We start from the raw sequence: 23,841 nt of genomic DNA on the forward strand, positions 1-23,841 counted from the left end.
AGTGGCCAATGGGAAACCTGTAGCAGGTATTTAAGCCCTAGAAAATTCTGTAACCGGGCTCTTGAGCCCCTATGGTAGGACCAACTCCCACCCTGTGGAGTGTACTTTCATTTTTAATAAATCGCTACTTTCGTTGCTTCATTCCTTCCTTGCTTTGTTCGTGCATTTTGTCTAATTCTTTGTTCAAAATGCCAAGAACCTGAACACCCTCCACCGCTAACACCGTCACTGCACAAATGAGAATTTAACTTTTAAAACATGCTCTTCAATCACACACATTCTTGGAGCAAAAGGCCTGCAGGGCTTTGTATCCCTTATTAAAAAAAAAAAAAAGTTTTATAAAAGAGCTTCATGTCTTAACAATCGAGTTAGCAGAAAGAATAGTACTATGCATATATGCACACTCAAAGTGTGTTTTCTATCTCATTGAGCTGAACTTTATTTGGCTCCTAAAAATCTTAGGAACATTCAGAGCAAAAAAAAAAAAAAAAGGCACTACAGCATTTGCTCATATCCAGCAAATACAGCATTTCTATGGCTCCATCTTTGATAAAGCTGATTCTCAAATGAAAAAGAAATAAATCAATACACATTTCCAGCTGCCTAATGCAAAGAAATAAAGTCACCTACTGAAGTCAATTCACCAGAGAAAAGCCAAGTCATTGACAGCACTAGCAATAACCCCACTTCATTCCCTTCCGACCAGGATATCGTAATAAGAATCAATCTCCCACAGGGCCCCTTCCATCAGAATTCATATGTCTATAATGAATTCTTTCCTCATTCTTTGTGTGTGTGTGTGTGTGTGTGTGTGTGTGTGTGTGTGTGTGTGTGTGTACTTGGTAAAAATATTGATATTACAATTCTTCTCTATGAGACTCCATTAACTTTACTGCTCTTTTACTTCTTTTTAATTCAACATGTTTATTGGGTATTAAAATTTTAATTTGTGGTCTTTTAGCCTAGGTTTAATATTAACCAAACAATACATAAAAGTTTTGTACATAAATTAAGCATTACCATAATTTGCTAAGCGGGATGTAAGGAGAATAATGCTTTTCTAAGATTAAAGCAAATAGGTATCTGGAGGCCAGATGGACACAAAATTGGAAAAAAAAATATAATCAGTAATCAGAAGAGAATGGAGAATCTCATCTTAAATGTGAGGAGGTTTCCCCTGAAGACTTTCGTATGCTCTCTGCTGATCCTAGAGCAGAAGGTGGGCATGGGCTGCTCATTTAGTTTGTTAAAATTCAATGTATACAAAGCATTTATTTCATGAATGTTAAAAGGTGTCATAAAACATATCATACCTTATCCATTTTATGAATTGTTCATTTAACTAATGTATTTAAAAGCACTCAAACAATTCACCATTAAAAAATACATCATCCCACCCTCGCCCAAAAATCGAGTTTTTAAGTCTTTGTTATACTGGATGAATATTATATTTTGAACAGAATTATTATCAGGTAAGACTTTGGGATATATGTTTAGAGTCTCCCTTTGGGAAAATGTTTCATTTAAAACTAAATAAAGAGCTCCATATATTCAAGCTGTGACTTCCATTAAAAGCTCAACAGATAGAAGCCAATTAAATTGTTCTACTCTCAGCTTTGCCTCTTAGTAAACAGCTGCTTGCTTAATCAGTCATGCCAAATCAAGAACTAATCTAGAGATCTTTACAAATTTCCCCAGAAAACCAAGGCTTCTGGTAGGAAGCAGCTACCCCTGTTCCTTCACTTTAATGCATGAATCAGGCAAGAAAAATGGTAAAAAGTGATAAAACCAAAGGATGCTCATTACTAACATATATTAAGGGCCTGCGAGAGTTTGGTGATTATTAAGTACAGGAATATACAGTAAAACTGGAAAAGCAGACCTACTTCATTTACCTCTACAGGTAGCTAGTAGCTGGCAGAAAGCTGGGATACTATTTGGCCTAGCGAAGAGCAGCTGAAACAGATAAGGGAAATACTTCTGTAGCAATTTACAAGAGCATCTAGACATGAACTCTACATTATAATTAGTCCATCTTGATTCACAGGAATTGTGGACATCAAAGAAACTTTTCCAGAGACCTGTTGAATGAAATAATGTTTATACTTTTCATTCAAGGTGGTTTACATAAACTTTAATTGACATTGATTTCTTAGTAGGGAAAAACATGAAAAGGTCTGAAGTACAGTCATGCACTGCATACGATGTTTCAGTCAATGACAGACCACATGTACAATGGTGGTCTCATAAGATTATAATGGAGCTGAAAATTCCTATCACCTAGAGACGCTGTAGCCATCATAACACCACAGTGCAACACATTACTCATGTGTTTGGGGTGATGCTGGTGTAAATAAACCTACTGCACTGACAGTCATATAAAAGTCTAGCACCTACAATTATGTGCAGTACATAATAGTTGACAATGATAATAAATGACTATGTTACTGGCTTAAGCATTTACTACACTATACTTTTTATCATGATTTTACAGTGTATTCCTTCTATTTATTAAAAAAAACACACACACACAATTAACTGTAAAACAGCCTCAGGAAAGTCCTTCAGGAGGCAGTCCAGAAGGAGGCATTGTTCTCATAGGAGATGACAGCTCCATGTGTGTTATTACCCCTGAAGACCTTCCAGTGGGACAAGATGTGGAGGTGGACAACGGTGATATTGATGGTTCTGACAGACCTAGGCTAATGTGTGTGCCTGAGTCTTCATTTTTAACAAAAAAGTAATAAAATAATAATAACATAATTGTAAAAATAGAAGAAAGCTTATAAAATAAGGAGATAAAGAAAATCTTTTTCTACAGCCATACAATGGGTTTGTTTTCAGATAAGTGTTATTAAAAAGAATCAAAGGCTGGGTGCAGTGGCTCACGCCTGTAATCCCAGCACTTTGGCAGGCCGAGGCTGGTGGATCACCTGAGGTCAAGTGTTCGAGACCAGCCTGGTCAACATGGTGAAACCCCATCTCTACTAAATATACAAAAAATTAGCCGGGCGTGATGGCACACGCCTGCGGTCTCAACAGCTCAGGAGGCTGAGGCAGGAGAATCACTCGAACCTGGGAGACGGAGGCTGGAGTGAGCCAAGATCACGCCACTGCACTCCAGCCTAGGTGACAAGAGTGAAACTGTCTCAAAAAAAAAAAAAAAAAAAAAATCAAAGGTTTAAATCAAAAAGTTTATAAAATAAAAAAGAAACTAAGCTAAGGTTAATTTATTGAAAAAAGAAATTTTTAAAATCAATTTAGTGTTGCCTAAGTGTACAGTGTTTATAAAGCCTACAGTAGTGTTCAGTAATGTCCTAGCCCTCCACATTCACTCACCACTCACTCACTGATTCACCTAGAGCAACTTCTAGTCCTGCAAGCTCCATTCACAGTAATTGCTCCACAGAGGTGGTGTAACATTTTTTATCTTTTTTTTTTTTTTTTTTTTTTTTTTTGACACAGGTTCTCACTCTCTCATCCAGGCTGGAGTGCAGCGGCACAATCATAGCTCACTATAACCTCAAACTTCTAGGCTCAAGTGATCCTCCCGCCTCAGCCTCCCACATAGCCACCACACCCAGCTCATTTTTTTTTTTTTTTTTGTAGAGACTGGGTCTCACTATGTTGCCCAGGATGGTCTCAAAGTCCTGGCCTCAAGTGATCCTCCCACCTCAGCCTCCCAAACCACTGGGATTACAGGTATGAGCCACCGTGCCTAGTCCAATTTTTAATCTTTTATACTACATTTTTTAACTGTACCTTTCTATGTTTAGATACACAAATACTTGGCATTGTGTAGCATCTGTCTACACCATGTATTCAGTACAGTAAATACTACACAATGTAGTATTTAGATACACAAATACTTGGCATTGTGTAGCATCTGTCTACACAATGTATTCAGTACAGTACTGAACTGTATTCAGTACAGTAAATGCTATACAGGTTTGTAGCCTAGGAGCAACAGGTTATGTCATATAGCCTAGGTGTGTGGTAGGCTATTCCATCTAGGTTTGTGTTAAGTGCACTCTATGATGTTCACACAATGATAAAATTGTGTTAAGGACACATTTCTTAGAATGTATCCCCATTATTAAGCAATGCATGACTGTACATGTCTTAACTATCAGCTATGAGAGCCCTTCCCTTCCAGCAGGAGGACTCCCAGAGACAGGGCCCTGGGAAACAGCACTGCCAGGGCTAATTCAGTCTTCACATCAAAAAACAGTCCATCCATCTGTCTCTGGTCCACCATGAGCCAGGCACTGTGCTGGAATACAAAATAGGGAGACATGCTTATAGCCAGTAGGGATACAAAGAAATTGATCCTCACCACACAAAGTGGTAAGTGTAGGGTGCTAAGAGAATGCTCCCTGCTTTCCAAGGAATAAATACCCAGGAGAGGTAACACATAACAGTGAGGAGGTATCCAAAAGTAAACCAAGAGGACATCTTCTCTTCTATTAAAATCCCAATAAGATGCTTTTAGGCTGGAGCCCAAAAGACTCAGTTCTCAGTCGGGCTCATGCCTGTAATTCCAGCACTTTAGGAGGCCCAGGTAGGAGGACTGCTTCAGGCCAGGAGTTCAAGACCAGCCTGGACAACATTAACAAGACCCCGTCTCTACAAAAAATAGAAAAATTAGCTGGGTGTAGTAGCACATTCCTGTAGTCGCCACTACTCAGGAGGCAGAGATGGGAGGATCACTTGAGCCCAGGAGATGGAGGCTACAGTGAGTTATGATTGTGTACCAGGGCACTCAGGCCTGGGTGACCGTGCAAGACCCTGTTTCAGAAAAAAAGAGAAGGAAGAAAGGGAGGGAGGGAGGGAAAGAGAAAAGAAGAGGAGGAGGAAAGAAGTACAGAGAGGAAGAAGGAAGAGGGGATGAGGGGAAGAAGGGGCAATTTTAAAGGAAATTGACTTTAGAAAAAACAGACTCAGTTCTAGTAGGTGAGGTTAGGATTACCAGCCCCTCCCCACCAAAACACGATCACTCACTCATTTCCCCCATTTGTGATTCCTTTGCAAATACAGGGATTCCTTAGAGAATATATCAAATACCAGTGCCACTTCCATGCACATACATAACCCCTCTCCTTCATTTTCTGATATAATCCCCCAGTGAGAACCACTGCTGCAGTGTTTTGCAGTAAAAATCCCTAAAAAGAAGGGGATGGGTCTGTGTGTTTGTCTTTAAGGGCAGCAAAGAAGGGGGAAGCTGGGAAGAATGCCCCAATTATGCTTAGCATTCCTTTTCCCATCCCTGGCAAGCTCCCTTTCCTATTTCCCACATTGATTCCAAATATTCACCGCTCTCAAATCTCTAGTTCTCCCTCTTAAAATAGATGAGGTTTCTTCCCATTTGACCAAGAAAATGAAGGCGATCAGGCATAAACACCTTTAACTTGGCAATGTTTACTACCTCCCCGCAACCCCCACTACCTGAAACTCTTCTCTGCATACTATAGGTTCTGCCTGGCTATGTGCCTTGCACCTTCAACACTGCTTATACTGTGTGCAACTAGATTTCACCACCCACCATGTACCAGCCCTGAATGGTCAGCCACCCTCTGGATGGGCTCCATTTGTGCATCCGGAGGCCCCGCAGGTTCTACTTCGCCCAAGTTGAACTTAACCCCAACCAGCCCTTCTCTGTGGTGCCATACCTCAATGAATGACATGGACATCCACAACACTGCCCCATCTTCCAACCTGGAACAGCTCAGTCATCCTTGATTCCTTCCTATACCTTACCTCCACAAATAACTGACCAACAAATCCTGGTAGATTGGAGAATACCAAGTGAAGGATACCTTGATTCCAGCAAAGTTCTGAAAGTTTCTCATGATAGCCTTATGAAAAATACCAAAAAAAGTGGCTAGATCAACAAAGTTAGTGAGCCCAAGAGCTAGCTGAAAACTAGAAGCAGCATGTAAATTAATGATCCAAAGTAGAATTGAGAAATATCTCCTGATATTTTATACGACTTTCTCTTTTTTGGTCCTGTTTTAGCAAATATTTTTTGTAAATATTTGTACGTTTACTTAAGCTGCATATAACACAGAGGTGGGAAAGACAGCTAATACATTAAGTTAACAGAATCAGGTTTTGAAATTATCTTGATTAGCTGAAATAATGAATCCCAATCATAAAGGCAAAATATAATAAAATTTTTAAAGGCAATACCAAAGTATAGGACTTGGCATAATAGCCATACACACAAGACTTTAGCATTGTAAGTGACACAAATCAATGAAAGACAACAGTATAACAACGATACTAAACACACACACAAAAAACAAATTTCAGGCTCATTTATACTCAGAAAGAGTGGAAGTGCATCTTTTGATCAAGCATCAGTCCCATATACTCCCAATTAATTACATACCAAAGTACCTTTAGAGTGGTGTAAAGACGGTAATCTTATCATGTCATAAAGAGCTAAGAGGCTGAGTAATGTTAGCTTGGGAACAAGATTTCTTAAAAAAAAAAATAAAAAAACTTGAAAACTTGAGAGCAGGCCGGGCTCAGTGGGTCATGCCTGTAATCCCAGCACTTTGGGAGGTCAAGGCCAGTGGATCACCTGAGCCCAAGAGTTCAAGACCAGCCTTTTGCAACATGGTGAAACCCCATCTCTACAAAAAAAAAATACAAAAATTAACCAGGTGTGGTGGTGCACACCTGTAATCCCAGCTACCAGGAGGCTGAGGTGGGAGAATCACTTGAGCCAGGAGGCGGAGATCACATTACTGCATTCCAGCCTGGGTGACAGAATGAGACCCTGTCTCAAAAACAAAACAAAACAAACTTGAGAGCATTCCTTGAACATTTAAAGAAGTGTTGTGGCTGGGCATGGTAGCTCACACCTGTAATCTCAGCACTTTCGGAGGCCAAGGCGGGTGGATCACTTGAGGTCAGGAGTTCAAGACCAACCTAGCCAACATGGTGAAATCCCATCTCTACTAAAAATACAAAAATTAGCCGGGCGTGGTGGTATGCGGCTGTTGTCCCAGCTACTTGGGGGGGGCTAAGGCACAAGAATCACCTCAACCTGAAAGACGGAGGTTGCAATAAGCCGAGATCATGCCACTGCACTCCAGCCTGGGCGACAGAGGAAGACTCTGTCTCAAAAAAAAAAAAAAAAAAAAGTGTACAAAAAAATGAGACCAGGAACTTATTCTGCATTACTCAAAATGACACAAGTGGGCAGTTTAACTTAACCACCCTCTAGTCCTTTAGAAGTGTCCAAGTGTCTATCATGGAAGTGGTAAAAGAAGAGCTGGGAGGGTTGTCTGCAGAAGGCAGGGGCCCTAGTCTAACTTTCAGAGGACTCTGCAAACAAGATTTGGGGTCTAAAATTGAACTTAATTTTGGTATTCAGAAAGACAATTCCTATTACATTAAGTTCTCAACAGTCTATCAGATATGTTAAAAATAATAATTTCACAGAGAAGGAATTGTTAAGTAGATACACCATCATGGGAAGTACACAGGCACAAAGTCTTGATTTTGAGTCTCAGTTCTACCATTTGCTAGCTGTGTAGCCTTAGAAAAATTACTAAACTTGCCTTAACAGAACCTCAGTTTCCTCATCTGTAAGACAGAAATATCAACAGTACTAGCCTGGTGTGGTTGTAATAGGAAATAAATTATATAATGTTTCTTGGGCACTTAGAACAGTACTCAGCATATGGTGTGCACCTAGTCTCTGCTTCTACCATCATCCACCTCCAGCAGCACACAGGACATACAATCTCTGGGCCTGTTGTCACTCTAGTCAAGGAAAATAAAACCATCCTACAGCCACCAGGTCTAGACCCCTAACTCATGCCTGTTTTCATCAGGCAACACTTAAAATGTAGGCAGTGCCCACTGCAGAGATCTATCCTCTACCACTTGAGTACCGCTGTTTTGCTTCAAAGTTCCTTCCCAGCCCATCACCCTCTCCACCTCCCACAACCTTCCTCTAGGTCCCTTGGAACTGCTGCTCTACACCCAGAAAGTAGTGTCATATCCTTGGCCTCTCCTCTGAGCATGCTGAAGACACCCCTCTTCTCCTGCAACCTTCTCAAGTAGCAGATGCCCAGCCTCTCACACTCTGGAGTCAGGAGATGGCCTTGGCACCTCTGCCCCTTCAGGCCTTATTTCTTCATTCCCCTGCCCACTACAAACACCCATATCCTTTTTAGGGTCCTGCCATTCAGTTACACCACCCTCCTCCTTTCCTCACTGTTATATTCTAATCTCCCAATCACTTTTGCTTACTCAAAGACATTAGCCCTGGCTCACTGATGTCGTCAAGCCCTGCCATATTCCTGCCCATTTGTTGGCTCCACATCTCCTAGACAACTCAGTCCATTAACTTCACCTGGAATGGCATGTCTTCCATGCCACCTTACCCACACCCATGAACCTTTATTGTCCCCTATGCATCGTTTTCTGCCTCAAAAATAACACTTCAAGTATTCCCTTTGTTGACCAGGGCCTTCTTTCCTTCAAGCTGTGCAGTATTACAACATTATCAGTCCACTGACCTCTCAGCTTTTTCCCAACCCATTAGCCCTATTCTGCTTGTACATCCCTCTTTAATCAGCTTACATCCCAAAGTCCATCATTTCCACAGCACTCTAACACCCAAATTCCCTTTCCATTGCCAAGAGTTGACAAAATCCTAATCCTGGATATGCCCAACTATTTACTCAGCAATGAGTGCAGAACAATCAGAGCTCTGTTGCATAAAGTCACACATGAGAAGGTTGAAGTCAGTGTGTGAGAATTACAGAGGGATCAGACAGCCCTCAACACTGCCCTCCACTCCAACCATTTGCCACTCCAACCAACCCTCTCAGAGTCCACAATAAAATTCCCAAATTGTCCCTATTCTTTTCAAAACACCATCCATCTACCCCATTCTCAGCAGATGACCCCCATCCTACTTCACAAAAAAGTAGAAGCCAACATATGAAAACATTCAATATCCCACACTACCGACTATACAAACTACCTCCATCTGTAACTATCTGTCTTCCCACCTAAGGTCAACCTCTCTAACTTGTGCACTTTAGATCCATCCTTTCTGGCCTTCTTGGGAATCTTTTGCTCCACATTATCCTTTACTCTCTCCCTCTCAAATGGCTCTATTGGCTCTTTTTTTTTTAAATTATACTTTAAGTTTTAGGGTACATGTGCACAACGTGCAGGTTTGTTACATATGTATACATGCGCCATGTTGGTGTGCTGCACCCATTAACTCATCATTTAACATTAGGTATATCTCCTAATGCTATCCCTCCCCCGTCCCCCCACCCCACAACACACGGACACAGGAACGGGAACATCACACACCGGGGTCTATTGGTTCTTAAACAGGCTCAAGTTCTCAGCAAAAACAAAAATCAACAGATTTACAACCTCTTCTTCAATCCTCTTTTTCCATAAAGTTTCTCTCTCTTGCTTGAATTTTTACACTTGCGCTCTCTCCACTCCTTTACAGACAAAGTTCTAGAAATATTTTCCTGTATTCTGTCATCATTTCTCATCTGACACTTCACCACACTCCACTGTTGTCCCCATCCACATCACTCTCCTGGAACAGCTGTTGCTAAGGTTAACAATGACTGCTATGTGCAGCTTTCATGTTACCTGACCTCTCCGCAACATCAGATCCTGACCATTTTCTCCTTGAAATGCTTTCTTCCTGTACTTCCATAACACCACACTTCCTCTACCCAGCTACTAAATAACAGAGTTCTTTAAGACTCCAGACCATCTTCTATCTACTTGTTTCCTATGTGATTTCACCTACACCTGTGGCTTCAGTTACCACTTAGATGTAGAAAAATCTAAAGTTTAAATATTCATCCTAGATCTCTCCTCTGAGCTAATGTATATAGCCTACTGCTACTTGATATTACTACACAGTGTCTCAAAGGCATCTCAAACCAAGCTCATAACCTGACCCCTACACTTGGTCCTCAGCTAGGTTCTTCATCTCAGTGAATGGTTATCACAAATATCTGAGTCGGTTTTGTGGTGCTGTAACAGAACATCTGAGACTACATTTTTTTTTTTTTTTTGAGATGGATTCTCACTCTGTCACCCAGGCTGGAGTGCAATGGTGCAATCTCGGCTCACTGCAACCTCCACCACCTGGGTTCAAGCGATTCTCGTGCCTCAGCCTCCAGCATAGCTGGGATTACAGACGTGTGCCACCACGCCCGGCTAATTTTTTTGTATTTTTGGTAGAAACAGGGTTTCACTATGTTGGTCGGGCTGGTCTCGAACTCCTGGCCTCTAGTGATCCACCCACCTTGGCCTTCCAAAGTGCTGGGATTACAGGTGTGAGCCACCACGCCCATCTGGGACTATATAATTTATAAAGGAAAAATAGGTTTATTTAGCTCACAATTCTGCAAGTTGAGAAGTTCAAGGGCATGGCCTTGGCTTCTGGCAAAAACTTTTGTACTAAGTCATAACACAGTGGAGAAGGTCAAAGAGGGAAGCAGGTGTGTGTGAAGAGACAAAACCTGGGTGGCGTCCCGGCTTTATAATAACCCACTCTCAAAGGAACTAATCCACTCTTGCCAGAATGAGAACTCACTACTATAAGAATGGCACCAAGCCACTCATGAGGGATCTGCCCCCAGGATTCTAACACCTCTCACTAGGCCCCACCTCCCAACATCAATACATTGCGAATCAAATTTCAACATGAGTTTTGATGGGGACAAACCATAGTCAACCTATTGCACCATACATTCAGATCTGACAGCCAGAAACCCAGGAGTCACCCTTGATAACCTGCTTTCTGCACCTTCCAACTCTGCCACCATATTCAATCTACCACCAAGTCCAATGGATTATACTTCTTAAATAACTATCAAAAAGATGCATTTTCTTCTCAAGCTACTATCATCACATTTCTGGACTGTCTCCAAACTGGTCTCCTTACAGTGAAGAACAAACTGGAGGGCTCCAGGAGAATCTTTTCTAAAAGCCATCTCTGATCATGTCACTTCCTTATCCACCCTCATCTTAAAACCTTCATTTGTTTCTCAATGCTCTTACAAGGACTCCATCTTCTCCAGCCTCAGTTGGCACCTGCCCTCACTTACTGCATTCCAGCTAACATGGCCTTCTTTCTCTTAAAGATGTCATGTTCCCTTCTTCCACAAGGCCTGTGCACATCCTATTCCCTAACTCCCTTCCATACCCCTCCACTCCCAAGTTCACATCCATGCTTCTTCAGCTGTCTTCTCTGAGCTCTGTCAACAGGTTAATTCCCCCATTACCTGCCCTCATGCTGCATGTCCCTCTCCTTTACAGCTGCGACTTAAACAGACGTTTCCTTCTCACAGTGGAATGTATGCCCCATAAGGGTGGGAAATACGGCATTTTTCCCCTCACCATTAAATCTCCATGCACAACACAATGTCTTCCATGTAATTTATGCTCAATAAATATGTTAAATAAAACAGTTATAATAACAGACATACTCTTACATGTGCTTTCCATTCTGCTAGTGTTATAGATTCCTTGTTTTACCAGGGTAATCACAATACTAGAAAAGGAATTTTCTGAACTGACAACCATAGTATTACAGCATGAAAGTATACTGACCTCAAAAGTATTCTCACCTCCAAATATGTCCAACAGCAAAAAGTACCATTATAAATGGAGTATATTTATCTACTGTAAACTCCTTTTAACATGATATACATTCAAAAGTTTCATGTATAACCTGTAATTGTACTTTAACATTCTTATCAACTGCAGAAGTACTGATTTGTTGACTTATTTACCACCACCAGTAGTCCTAACACTCTAGGATGTAAAAGTCTCTATCTGCAAACTCTAAGTCATTTGTAAATAAGCACATCACTGCAGAAGATGAGCTATTTACCACGCCAAAGAAACAAATAAAAAACCCTGGCCAAAAAAGGCATACCATCCTACACCCATTCTGAGTTTTGTTTGCATTTTCATATAGGTGGTACACTGTAATTATCTATCTCAACATTGACAAAATGTCAAAAAATGACCAAAGACATTGAAATCTTAGTAAAGAATAACTGTCGGGCCGGGCACTGTGGCTCACGCCTGTAATCTCAGCACTTTGGGAGGCCGAGGCTGGTGGATCACAACATCAGGAGTTTGAAACCAGCCTGGCCAATATGGTAAAACCCCGTCTCTACCAAAAATACAAAAAATTAGCTGGGTATGGAGGCACGTGCCTGTAGTCCCAGCTGCTCGGAAGGCTGAGACAGGAGAATCGCTTGAACCTGGGAGGCGGAGGCTGCAGTGAGCCGAGATCGCACCACTGAACTCCAGCCTGGCAACAGAGCAAGATTCTGTCTCAAAAAAAAATAAATTAAATAAAATAAAGAAAAAGAATGTCAACTACTCATTTTTGACTTTTCCATCATGTAAAAATTGTTAAGCATCTAAAAGAATGTATATAAAGCTCTCAGCTAACTGCAGTTATAGTTTTTGCTTTTTGTTGTTTTAATTGTATGTGAAGAGACATATAGGGAAAAAGACTTAGGAGGATAATATGAAGAAAATGTTCCACCTCTTTTTCTTTTCTGAGCATCAAGTTAAAGAACCATTATCGTGAGTGTAAAAGTCTACAGGAAGCCAGCTGCATAAAAGTCAACCCAATTTCTATAAATCCTCTAATATTCATGGTACTGCTTTTTAAATTGAACCAAATGGGAGGAAAAGAAGACCAAGCTAGGAAAGGTGAAGAAGCCCTATGTTCATATAATTAAGTTACACTCCCTTTCTTGAGACAGAATCTCACTCTGTTGCCCAGGCTGGAGTGCAATGGCACGATCTCGGTTTACTGCAACCTCTGCCTCCCAGGTTCAAGCTATTCTCGTGTCTCAGCCTCCTGAGTAGCTGGGATTACAGGCGCCCACCACCACACCCGGCTAATTTTTGTATTTTTAGTAGAGGCAGGGTTTCAACATGTTGGTCAGGTTGGTCTCAAACTCTTGACCTCAGATGACCCACTGGCCTTGGCCTCCCAAAGTGCTGGAATTACAGGCGTGAGCCACCGCGCCTGGCCTGTTACACTCCCTTTCAAAGATAAATGATATTACTTAAGGTTTAACAAGGAATTGCTCATGGCTATAGAAAAGATTTCTCTATGGTTCCTCCCTGTCGGCTAAAATACTGAACTTTGAAAAAGGGTATCCTTTATATTTTTATTCTCTATTTCCTATTTCTTCAGCCCTTACTCCTCCAAGAGTACATAACAGAGTTCAAGTTAAAGAGAAACTGATCAATTCTGCCTGCTACAGACCCTGGCAACTGACACCTCCTTGAAACATCTTTTTGGATTACAGATTGTTTTGATTATAACAAAGAACAAAATATTTAAGCTTAACTTTTCACACATTTCTAATAGACCTTTATTTTTCTCATAATTGTATATAATAATTACAACCACAGACATTAGATTAGGAAGGAGGCTAACCCCTGTTCTCTAAACTAAGCTCTGTGTCATCCACTCTCAGCAAAAAAGTATCCATACTCAAAGGCTGGGGGTGGCCCCACCTTGCTACCAAAGCTCAGAAAACCGATCTGACAGTTGAGTCACAACTCTGCTACACATTTCTTTAATCTAAGACTTTTCTTTACCTGTCATAATCCTATCTTTCCTTGTACATCCTATACTAAATGCCTTCCAGGAATCTTTCTCTGATCCAATTAAGTGCCTTTAAAATGTTCATATCCCAGGCTCCCCTGCCACCCCCACCACACACACACATACAATTCTGCTTATTCCTACAAGTAGAGACGACTTTGTAGTCTTTCTATAGTTTGTTTTGTGGGAGCAAAAGAGTTCTGTTGATATAGATTTTTCAAACAACCCAGAGTCCCTACACCAAGATATTCTGACACAGCAAGGGTAGGAGGCTATCCCACCTCTTTAACCCCTCCCTGAAAATTCCTGCTGTTCCAAGAAATCATTTCTCCCACTGGTATCCACAACACCTAACTAGTTCTCCCTTCCATTATAGGTACAGTAATTTTAACTGGATTTTAACAAAACTTTTATTCCTATTTTCTTAGCTTATATTTACATGTTCTAGCTTTTAATTTAAAAATAAATTAAATATGATATAATTCATCTATTTTGCATCAACTTTTTATCTTTTGTCTCATTTTAAATTTTTTATTTCATTTACATTTATTCCCTTACTTGGGGTTTGTTTTTATAATGCTTAACAAGCAGAATGAAGCTAAAAAGAAAAAGGCCTTCTCCACCTCTCCCTTCAGCTCCTCTGCTTCTCAACTCCAAACTTATTGAATAATTCTACCCTTAGGAAATTCAGGTCATTTTCTAGGCCTTATGCCTCAGAGTACACATGTGATTTACATGACAAATGTTGCTCCCTAGCATCTCACTCCACCGAAAACTTTTTTCGGTGTTACTCTTTCGCCCAGGCTAGAAAGTGGCACCATCTCGGCTCACTACAACCTCCATTTCCCAGGTTCAAGCAATTCTCTTGCCTCAGCCTCCCTAGTATCTGGGACTACAGACTCACTTAAAACTTTTATAAAGAAATCTTTGTTTTTCAACCTATGAGTTACAATTACAGCCATTGGATTTTGGATAAATCAGAATGCCTTCAGCCAGGAGACAATAGTAATTGGGAGGTCAAATTAATATAGTAGCTGGCACAAATAAATAGTAATGGTTTTGAAGCTTATACAACTTGAGAGCCCACCTTCAAGGAAATCAACATTTCAAACAAAACACTGGACTCCAGCCTTGGAAGAAGTCTATGCTAGGAAGAGTCCCTGAAGCTGAAGCAGAGACCAGGTGGCTCTCTACTGTCTGGGGAGACTCTTGGGAAAAAAGAGAGAGGTTCTACAGACTGCCTTTTCCACCTGGCATCTAATGTACTTATTTCCATATCACTGCTCTTCCCTTCCTGGAGGGATCACAAAAGGAGCTCTTGGCTTGGAACATCTCTTGGCTTTTTGCCAACTCTGTGAACTCAAGGAAAACCTGGACAAAGCATGATTTTCCCCAAATATATTTTGTTCTTTTTTTAAAGGGATCACTCAGTCACCGCCAAGCTACCTAGGAAGTCAGAACCTATGGAGTCAGGGAAGTTCTTCTCACCTCCAAATCATGGATCTCATTACCCCTGGAAAGTCCTTAGGATAAGGGAAGTGGCTAAGGTAGGGCTTTGCCTGCTGCCTTCTTTTTTTCTTCTTGTGGCTGTTCCCCACAGGAAAGGAAGTGGTATTAAATGAGTTAGAGGGGCGGAAGAACAAGTTAGCATATGTCTCCCACTTGTTGGGTTCTTAAGATGAATTCCGCTCAGCTAGAGAGATACCTAGAATCAAAGCCTAGTTCCAATACTTATCAAGTAGCCTTAGGCAAGAACAACACAACCTCTGTGACCTGCAGGTTCTTTAAAATGGGGATGAGAATGCCTAATGGCAAGATAGTTACATGGCTTAAGTGAGATAATCTGTTAAATGCACCAAGCACAGTTCCTAGTACATGCAGTCACCTGTGGTAAACCATTTAGTGGCCATAAATTCCTTTGCAACAATGACACTGCCACTCCAGTCCCCCAAACCTGAGATGGAGTATATGTCTCTGCCCTGTGAACCTGGGCTGGCCTTGCCAAATGCTGACAAAGAGAATACAACAGAAGAGAGGCTTTGAGGGTTCTAGAGCCTAGGTAGGACTTAAAAAACACTATCTTGGAAAATTGCCCTGAGACCATCATGTCAGGAGCCTGTCTAGTCTACCAGAGGATGGTAGATAGAGGCCACAATGAGAAAACTGAGGTTGCCCAGCTGACAGCCAACACTCAGTATCAACTACCAGCCATGCTGGCAAGCCATCTTGGATCCTTCAGCCCAGCTAACCCTTTAGCTGAAGGCACCCACTTGAGTGAACCTGTAACCAACACAGTAACTACCTAGCCAACCCACAGAATCACAGGAAATAATAAATCACTGTTTCAAGCTACTAGGGTCTATGGATGGTTTATTTGGCAACAGATTAAAAGACCACTCAATAAAGAATAGTTCTTGATATTACCAGCCTTTTTTTTTTTTTTTCTCCTGAGACAGAGTCTCGTTCTGTCACCTAGGCTGGAGTGCAGTGGAGCGATCTCGGTTCACTGCAACCTCTGCCTCCTGAGTTCAAGCAACTCTCCTGCCTCAGCCTCCCAAGCAGCTGGAACTACTGGCATGCACCACCATGCCTGGCTAATTTTTGTATTTTTTGGTGGAGATCGGATTTTGTCATGTTGGCCAGGCTGGTCTTAAACTCCTGACCTCAAGTGATCCACCCACCTCGGCCTCCCAAAGTGCTGGGATTAGAGGCATGAGCCACTGCGCTTGGCCTCTTTTTTTTTTTTTTTTTTAATAGTGATGGTGTCTCGCTATGTTGTCCAGGCTGGTCTCAAACTACTGAACACAAGCGATCCTCCTGCCTCAGACTCCCAAAGCGCTAGGATTAGAGGCATGAGCCACTGCACCTGGCCTCTTTTCCTTTTTTTGTTTTTTTAATAGAGATGGGGTCTCATTATGTTGTCCAGGCTTCTCAAACTACTGAACTCAAGTGATCCTCCTGCCTCAGCCTCCCAAAGTGCTGGGATTGCAGGTCTGAGCCACTATGGCCGGAATACCAGCCCTTTCTTAACCAAGAAATGTTACACCTAATTTAATATTTCTCCAGTCATGCCAAATCATTCAGGAATATTATATTCTATATTTGAAGGAATGTGATCATTTCCCTCTTGATTTAACCCTTGGCCTAAGGGCCCTGCAGCTTGTTTATACCTATGATCTGACTGGATAATTTGGTGGCCAAAATGAGAAGACAGCCAAGGAGTTTCCAAATTCTCTAGGTGGCCTTTTGTTACCTAAGGTCCACTCTACCCGAGGGCTAGTCTGAAGGTAGTGAGTTGTCTCCATTGATTGTTCACAGTTACAAATGGAACTCCTTGATCTACTCTTTCCCTCCTTCTCTTGACTAGTCTTAAAAGATAAAAATTCTACTCGAGCTACTTTGACAGTGGTTTCCTTTCTAAGCTCTTCCCATAAGATTGCCATTGCCTAAAACTGGTCCCAACTGCACTGTTTCCCAATAAACATGATACTTATCTACCTGATTCAGGTTTGATACTGCCAGATAGTCAAAAAATCTAGATATGGTGACATGTTTCCTTGAACTACTTCACAGCTTAGTAAGGTGATGTGCAAAACGAATCAGATGTGCCTTCATCACATCACAAACTTCAGGTAGCCTCAACCTCATGTTTAAATTCAGGTGTAGTAAGTCACATAAAAAAAACCTAAGCTTGGCCCACAGACTTGATAATGAAGAACTGTTTTAGGGCAACGTTCCCAAGGCAAGAATTTGGTGAATGTGGTCATGGAAGTTCAGATCCAGATAACTCATGGGAAGTGAATTCTTCCTGGCTTTATGAAACAGGGTCAAGCTGACCCACCTGGTGGACCTCTAAGCCCTGATGACATTCTCACACTGTATAACCTATTAACAAGTTTAATCTTGAAGATGCTATCAAGACTTCTTAGCATGGTGGCTCTAATCCTTTCTAACTTATGGGATTGGTTAAGTACCATCCTTGTCATGTGGACCAAGTACAGGGTGGTGGTGTTTGTTGTTTTGTTTTTTTTTTCAGAAAAATATTTTTCCCAGCCAGTGCTATAGTTCTATTAAGTTAATGCCATCTAAAACTTCCTCATTTCTGATTTCAAAAGTTACAGACTTAGTATTCTGTAGGTTTTACTCATAGCAATTCCGCTGAAATTGTATATTCTATACTACTTTGTGGAAAAATTATCCAGAAACAAGATCACATTGCTATTTTTCATTGCTCATGTGTCCCTTTAGGTCCTCTTAAAGCTATTTCTGGATTAAACCCATGAACCTACACCTCACCCTACTGACCTTTCACTGAGCAGTGCCATGGCATGATACCCCTGGCTAGCACTGGGCAACATGATATGAGATGGCATCGTAAGGCAAAGTCACTAGGTTTTACTGTAAGATACTGGGAAGGTTGTTCAGGATGCTGGCCATTGCAAATATAGTGTTTTCTTAATGAAAACCCAAAGGAGAAATTTTTTCTCGCCTTCTGGAATCAGGAATAGGTGTGCTTCTCTGATTTGGTTTCTCTTCTGGACACCCTGAAGCTTGTTATAGATCATTTGCCTCTTCTCTTTGCTGTTGGAAAGCTTATAGCCAGAACTTTTATTAAGGAAAGAACAGGACTTCGAAATACACTAACCAGCCTCACTTATACTTCCATCTTCTTTTCCTTCTTTATACTAAATATACCTTATCTTGTCATATCATTGCATCTTTGTAAAAAATCCCAAATCCTGTTTGAAACAAAGGGGAATACAAATAAAACTAAAGATACTATAGTCAATGTGCATGCCTAATCCCCCTATCAGACAGTGACTTCTTGTAGGTAAGGAGGATGCATTGCCCCACCTTGAAATCCCCATAACATCTAACACTGCGCTTTCACTGCTGAGTGAATATTTGGGGAATTAAATAGCAGAATATGTAAATGTTGATAACACTGTGTTACCCGAATTATAAAATAAGCAGTATGCCAATGAATTGGTCTTTTACCCTCAAAAATTCGCACAAGTTTGAAAAGATATACAGTATTTATAAGAGTGTTTATCAAAACATTATTAGAAGTAACTTCAAGGTCCACCAACAGAAATATGGTTATATGTATACTATCACATGTTATTGACATTTAAATGAAAAAGGTGATAAATGAAGCAAGCTGCAAAATCATAAATTTTTCATAACTAAATAACTCTGGGCACATTTTGCCATTTGTAGAGAAAACGTCTGGAGGGCCTTACCCCCAAAACTGATAACTAGGTGTGTTTAGGAGTGAAACTAGCCAGGGTGGGAGCTGGAAGAGGAAGCAGAGGGGAATTTTCATTCTCTTAAATATTGATTGTTTATAATTTTTTTGTAATGAGCTAGTTTTACTTTTGCAATTTAAAAAAACACTAAACATTTAGAGGTCTGTGACTATAAAGTGTTCTCAAATCTTCAAAATGCTAAATATGTCTTAAAGGTTTGGTTCTTTCTTCTGGCTCCAGGTGATCAAGCCTTCCTCTTGGCCTCACCCTTTCATCCTTATGTTGCCCTGGATTCCTCCACTTTTCCATAGGGCATGTAAGAAATTGATCTCTTTGGGAGCACTCACACAGGTTTAAAAAATATGAAAAGGGAAGGAAACCTCATTCTAAACAAAGCTGTAGTCTTTATAAGTCCTTACATGTAACAAATTATAAAGCATTTAATTAAATTCCTAACTGTCTCAATATTTTTACGTGTAATGGAGCAAAACATGTTAATTGAGCAAGACTAGTTTTAAGAATCATGTCCCGGGTTAGGCCCAGTGGCTCAGGCCTGTAATCCCAGCACTTTGGGATACCAAGGCAGGAGACTCACTTAAGCCCAGGAGTTCAAGACCAGCCTGGCGCAACACAGTGAGACCCTATTTCTCTTTTTTTAAAATAAAAAAAAAATCATGTCCATAAAGTAACACTTTATAAAAAGAACTTGTAAATTTTTCAAAATTTTTCATCAAATGAAAATTTCTTCTTCCTCCCATTCCACTAAATACAGCTATAGAGAGAAGTTTAATTTTTCAAAGATTTTTTTCAGCCTATTTGGAGAAAACTAATTAAAATTAATTTGACCAAGAAGGTTTCTCCAGGTCCCCAAAATTTTAAAGTTAAATTAATAAATGCATAAACTCATCAATGTGCAGTTTTTCCTACGGCTTGCCATGGCAGAATTCAATGAATAGTAACATGTCACAAGCCAGGACCCAGAATTGAGCTCCATGGAGTCAGGTGGACACCACAAGGCAGTTGGTGGGGGATGGGGGGAGAGTTGTCAGAGATAACAGAGAAACCAGAGTTGAAAGCATTAGATAAATACCAGACAGCTGAGGAAGGGTGAAGTCAAACACTGAAAACATCAACTAAGGTAAGAAAATCTGATAAGGCAGGGTCAGGTCAAGGGGAGGCTCCAACTAGGTCAGAATATCAATGATAAAAGCAAGCAGTCACTAAGCAACGTGCTGGGGTGAACTCTGATACCCGTGTACTTTTGTTTTGTTTTGTTTTAGACAGAGTCCCACTCTATTGCCCAGGCTGGAGTGCAGTGGCACAATCTCGGCTCACTACAACCTCTGCCCCCAGGTTCAAGCGATTCTCTGGCCTCAGCCTCCCGAATAGCTGGGACTACAGGCACATGCCACCATGTGTGGCTAATTTTTGTATTTTTTTCAGTAGAGACGGCGTTTCACCATGTGGGTGGGCCAGGCTGGTTGCAAACTCACCTCAGGTGATCTGCCCACCTCCATGCTGGGATTATAGGTGTGAGCCACCACGCCAGCCACCTGTGTACTTTTCCTCCAGGCTTTTCTTGCTGCTAGGAGTGTTCGGTGTTGTAACCAGATGTTGATAGTCATGAAAAGGAAATCAAAAGCCTACAGATTAACTGCAGATTAAGACTCTGCCCTTGATTAACTCCAGGGCAAATACTGGAATTAACTCACAATTGCTGGTTGCCTCATCAGTCTCTCCAAGAAGCTGTTTAGATGACCCCCAAAGGCTACAAACGATGATTGGAATTTGATCACAGATCTAACTTCTAAGGAAGTCCTGACAGGCTAGCCCTTTTATAAAATGTAATAAGAATACTTTTCAGGCTGAGCACGGTGGCTCACGCCTGTAATCCCAACACTTTGGGAGGCTGAGTTGGGCGGATCACTTGAGGCCAGGAGTTGAGACCAGCCTGGCCAACACGGTGAAACCCCGTCTCTACCAAAAATACAAAAATTAGCCCGGGGTGGTGGCGGGTGCCTGTAATCCCAGCTACTTGGGAGGCTGAGGCAGGAGAATCACTTGAAGCCAGGAGGCGGAAGTTGCAGTGAGCCAAGACTGTGCCACTACACGCCAGCCTGGGTGACAAAGCGAGACCCTGTCTCAAAAAGAAAAAAAGAATACTTTTCAAATTCTCTGTGAGGCAAGCAGCCAACTTCCTAATGAGTTTGATCAGCAAATGGGGTTTCAAAACACACTCCATCCGCTGCTTCTGCTCCAACTTCTCAAAACTGTGAGGGGAGGTGTGAGCCTCCTTCTCACCCTCCCTGCACTACGAGCCCCTCTGCTCCCTATCCAGCCATGAAAGTGGACATAACCTGAATTCATCCGCCAATTTGTTCTGGGTCCTTTTGTCTCCTCATTAAGCGTGCAGAGGAAAATCTTACTGCTCTAAAGAAATCTGCTTACATATCCAAGTTCACTCCTTGCACGTTTCCTCTTCCTTAAAGCCAATCATTTTGCTTTGAAGTGAGTAGAACTGGTGGAAAGTCCCCTCTTCTGCATCTGTCCCATCATTTCATCTATGTGAGTTCTGCACCTGTCAGACACAAGATGAGTCTCTACACTCCCTTCTCTCCCACTGACAGGGGTCCAGGTAGTGCTCAATCAATTCTATGCTCCCCACACCTCCTCCAGTATCTCCAATCCCCCTCCGCCCAGCCTGCTCCACTGCAACCTGTTTTTCTACCCATTGGACAAGTGGTTTCCAAATAGTGGACTGTGATCCACTAACACGTTATGAGTTTTAAAGAACACAGACTAGAAACAGAAATACAATAGAAATAGAAACTAGTTTCACATACACATATACTTGCTATGCCCTGGGTCTCAGTGTAAAAATGCATTTTGTACTGTTGTAGTCTGAAAATGTTTGAAACACTGCTTTAGACAAGCCTTTGTCCACCTAGTCAAACTCCACCCATGATATTGGTCCCTCTGTCCGGGACTCCCTTCCTCCAGTGCTGGCTCAAGCTCTGAACAGCCTTCCACGTGTCTTCTTCGTTGGCTGTTTTCAAAAGCTTTGGCCTTTTACACCAGTTCAGAAGCTCCTTCTTATATATCCACAGGATTGCCTTCTCCGTGAACAGACCAATGTTCTGAACAAAGAAACACCTTTTGCTATTCCTGCCTTATCCTGCCTGATCAGGTCTGGGATCTGCTTGCAGCACATCCTACTGTCTCACCAGGAATAACAAGCCTCAGAGCAGTAGGCCTCCATTTCTTTGTGTGCAACCTTTCATCCTCAACAAGAAAAAATACCACCAAAGTCACTCTGGAAATACCTAGACTTTCTTACAAAATTAGCCTTACTTTCCTGATGTAATGTATTCTCTGGTGTAATCCATCCAGCACCTGATACCAATGCCAGGTGAATACAGCTCATTCCTAATGTTCAGTTAAAGTCTGTTTCCCATCCTTGAGAACAGATGGTGACTCCACCTCCATACTGCTATCTTCTTCTTCTCTCAAGGCAAATGGAAGAAGAAAAAGCACAACAAGGTGACTGCACTAGTTGGGTGGTATCCTTTCCTCTCTCAAGGACGAGGGCACAAGTTGTCCAGCACAACTCCACCCCCAGTCTGGCCCTCCTTTGTCCAAATGCCCATAATTCTCACCCAGACAATTAATTCATTATCTTCCTTAACAGAAAAGCTAGCTTTTCATATCTTAGTGTAGACTGTTCAGTTTACTCTTCTCAGCCAAACTGAGTATCCCAGTTTGAGATATTGAAGCCTAAACAAATCCTTAATCTGTAGGATGTGGGACTAATTTGGAAAGAAGGGTGGGGAGAGACACTGAGGTCTAAAGAGTTTCTTACAAACTAAACTGCCCATTTTCCTCTAATACATGCAAGACCAGCTTTGAGAGAGGAACATGAACGCTGGGCCTCCTTTAGAGCACCAAAGAGGAGAGTAAACAGGTCTGAAAACTGTTAAGACAGCTGTGCTTGACTCTGAGAAGCCAGAAACACTCTCAAAGAGAAAGAGGGAGAAGGGCCCATCAAACCTCAGGTACATTCCCAAACCTGCCTAGAAGCTGTGCCACTTCCCTTTTGAAACCCAGCCCCTTTCCCATTTCTCAATTGGGAATCTAGGGATCCTTTACTTCCTACTAGTTATCTGGTTACAGGGAGGACTCTCCAACACCTACAAAGCCACTACTTCTTTCTCCCCACTCTTTTGCAGGGAAGGCTCTTAATCAGTCTAACACTCAGATTTCTGATAGCTCCCTGCTCGTAAGACTTCCCTTGGCAACCAGATGAATTTACCCAGTGGAGATTTCAGAAAATCAAGGAAAAGACAGGCCAACTCTTGCATCTGTACTCCAGGACCTGTTCGAAAGACTCCAGTGAACACCTAGCTTCCCTGGGGTTTGCATTAGTCTCAGCACCTTGAGCATGCCATTCCTAGTCACCTCCAAGTATAAAGCATTAGTAGCAAAGACCCATTATTCTTTCCACCTGGGTAAAGAAGGCTTAGAGTGAAATGAATATAAATGGAAATCTAATACTGTAAATAAATAATGACTGATTGGGCAGCTGGGTCAGAGGCATCCAGCCTAAACAGATAAAATTCATCTCAAGGATGAGGACAGTAAAGATTCAAACTCCAGAGGGAGGTAATGGGACAAAAGGAGTTGCAGGCGTAGAAAAAAAAAGCACCCTCAAAATATTCTCTGGGTTATCAGATGGCACAGGAGGGGCGTGGCAAATAAACTAAAATCCATGGTTCTTCACCCATTCTTTCATATTTTCTAACACGGCGGGAATACACTTTTCTAATTTCGTTTCGCCCAATTTAAGGAAAAGATAAGCAAGGATAAAAATTCCTCATATATAGCACAATTAAAAGGGAGCTGGGATTCTCTAACTTATTACCTTAATCGGCTACACAAAGA

At 41.5% G+C, this 23,841-nt stretch overlaps 1 protein-coding gene across 3 annotated transcripts in view; it reads right to left on the reverse strand.

Annotated features, from left to right (window-relative positions):
• Positions 1 to 23,841, reverse strand: part of TLCD4 (TLC domain containing 4) — an 82,822-nt gene that overhangs the window by 57,178 nt on the left and 1,803 nt on the right. The window lies entirely within an intron of this gene.

Source organism: Gorilla gorilla, chromosome 1 (genome assembly GCF_029281585.2).
Source record: "Gorilla gorilla gorilla isolate KB3781 chromosome 1, NHGRI_mGorGor1-v2.1_pri, whole genome shotgun sequence".
NCBI classification, from domain to species: Eukaryota; Metazoa; Chordata; class Mammalia; order Primates; family Hominidae; genus Gorilla; species Gorilla gorilla.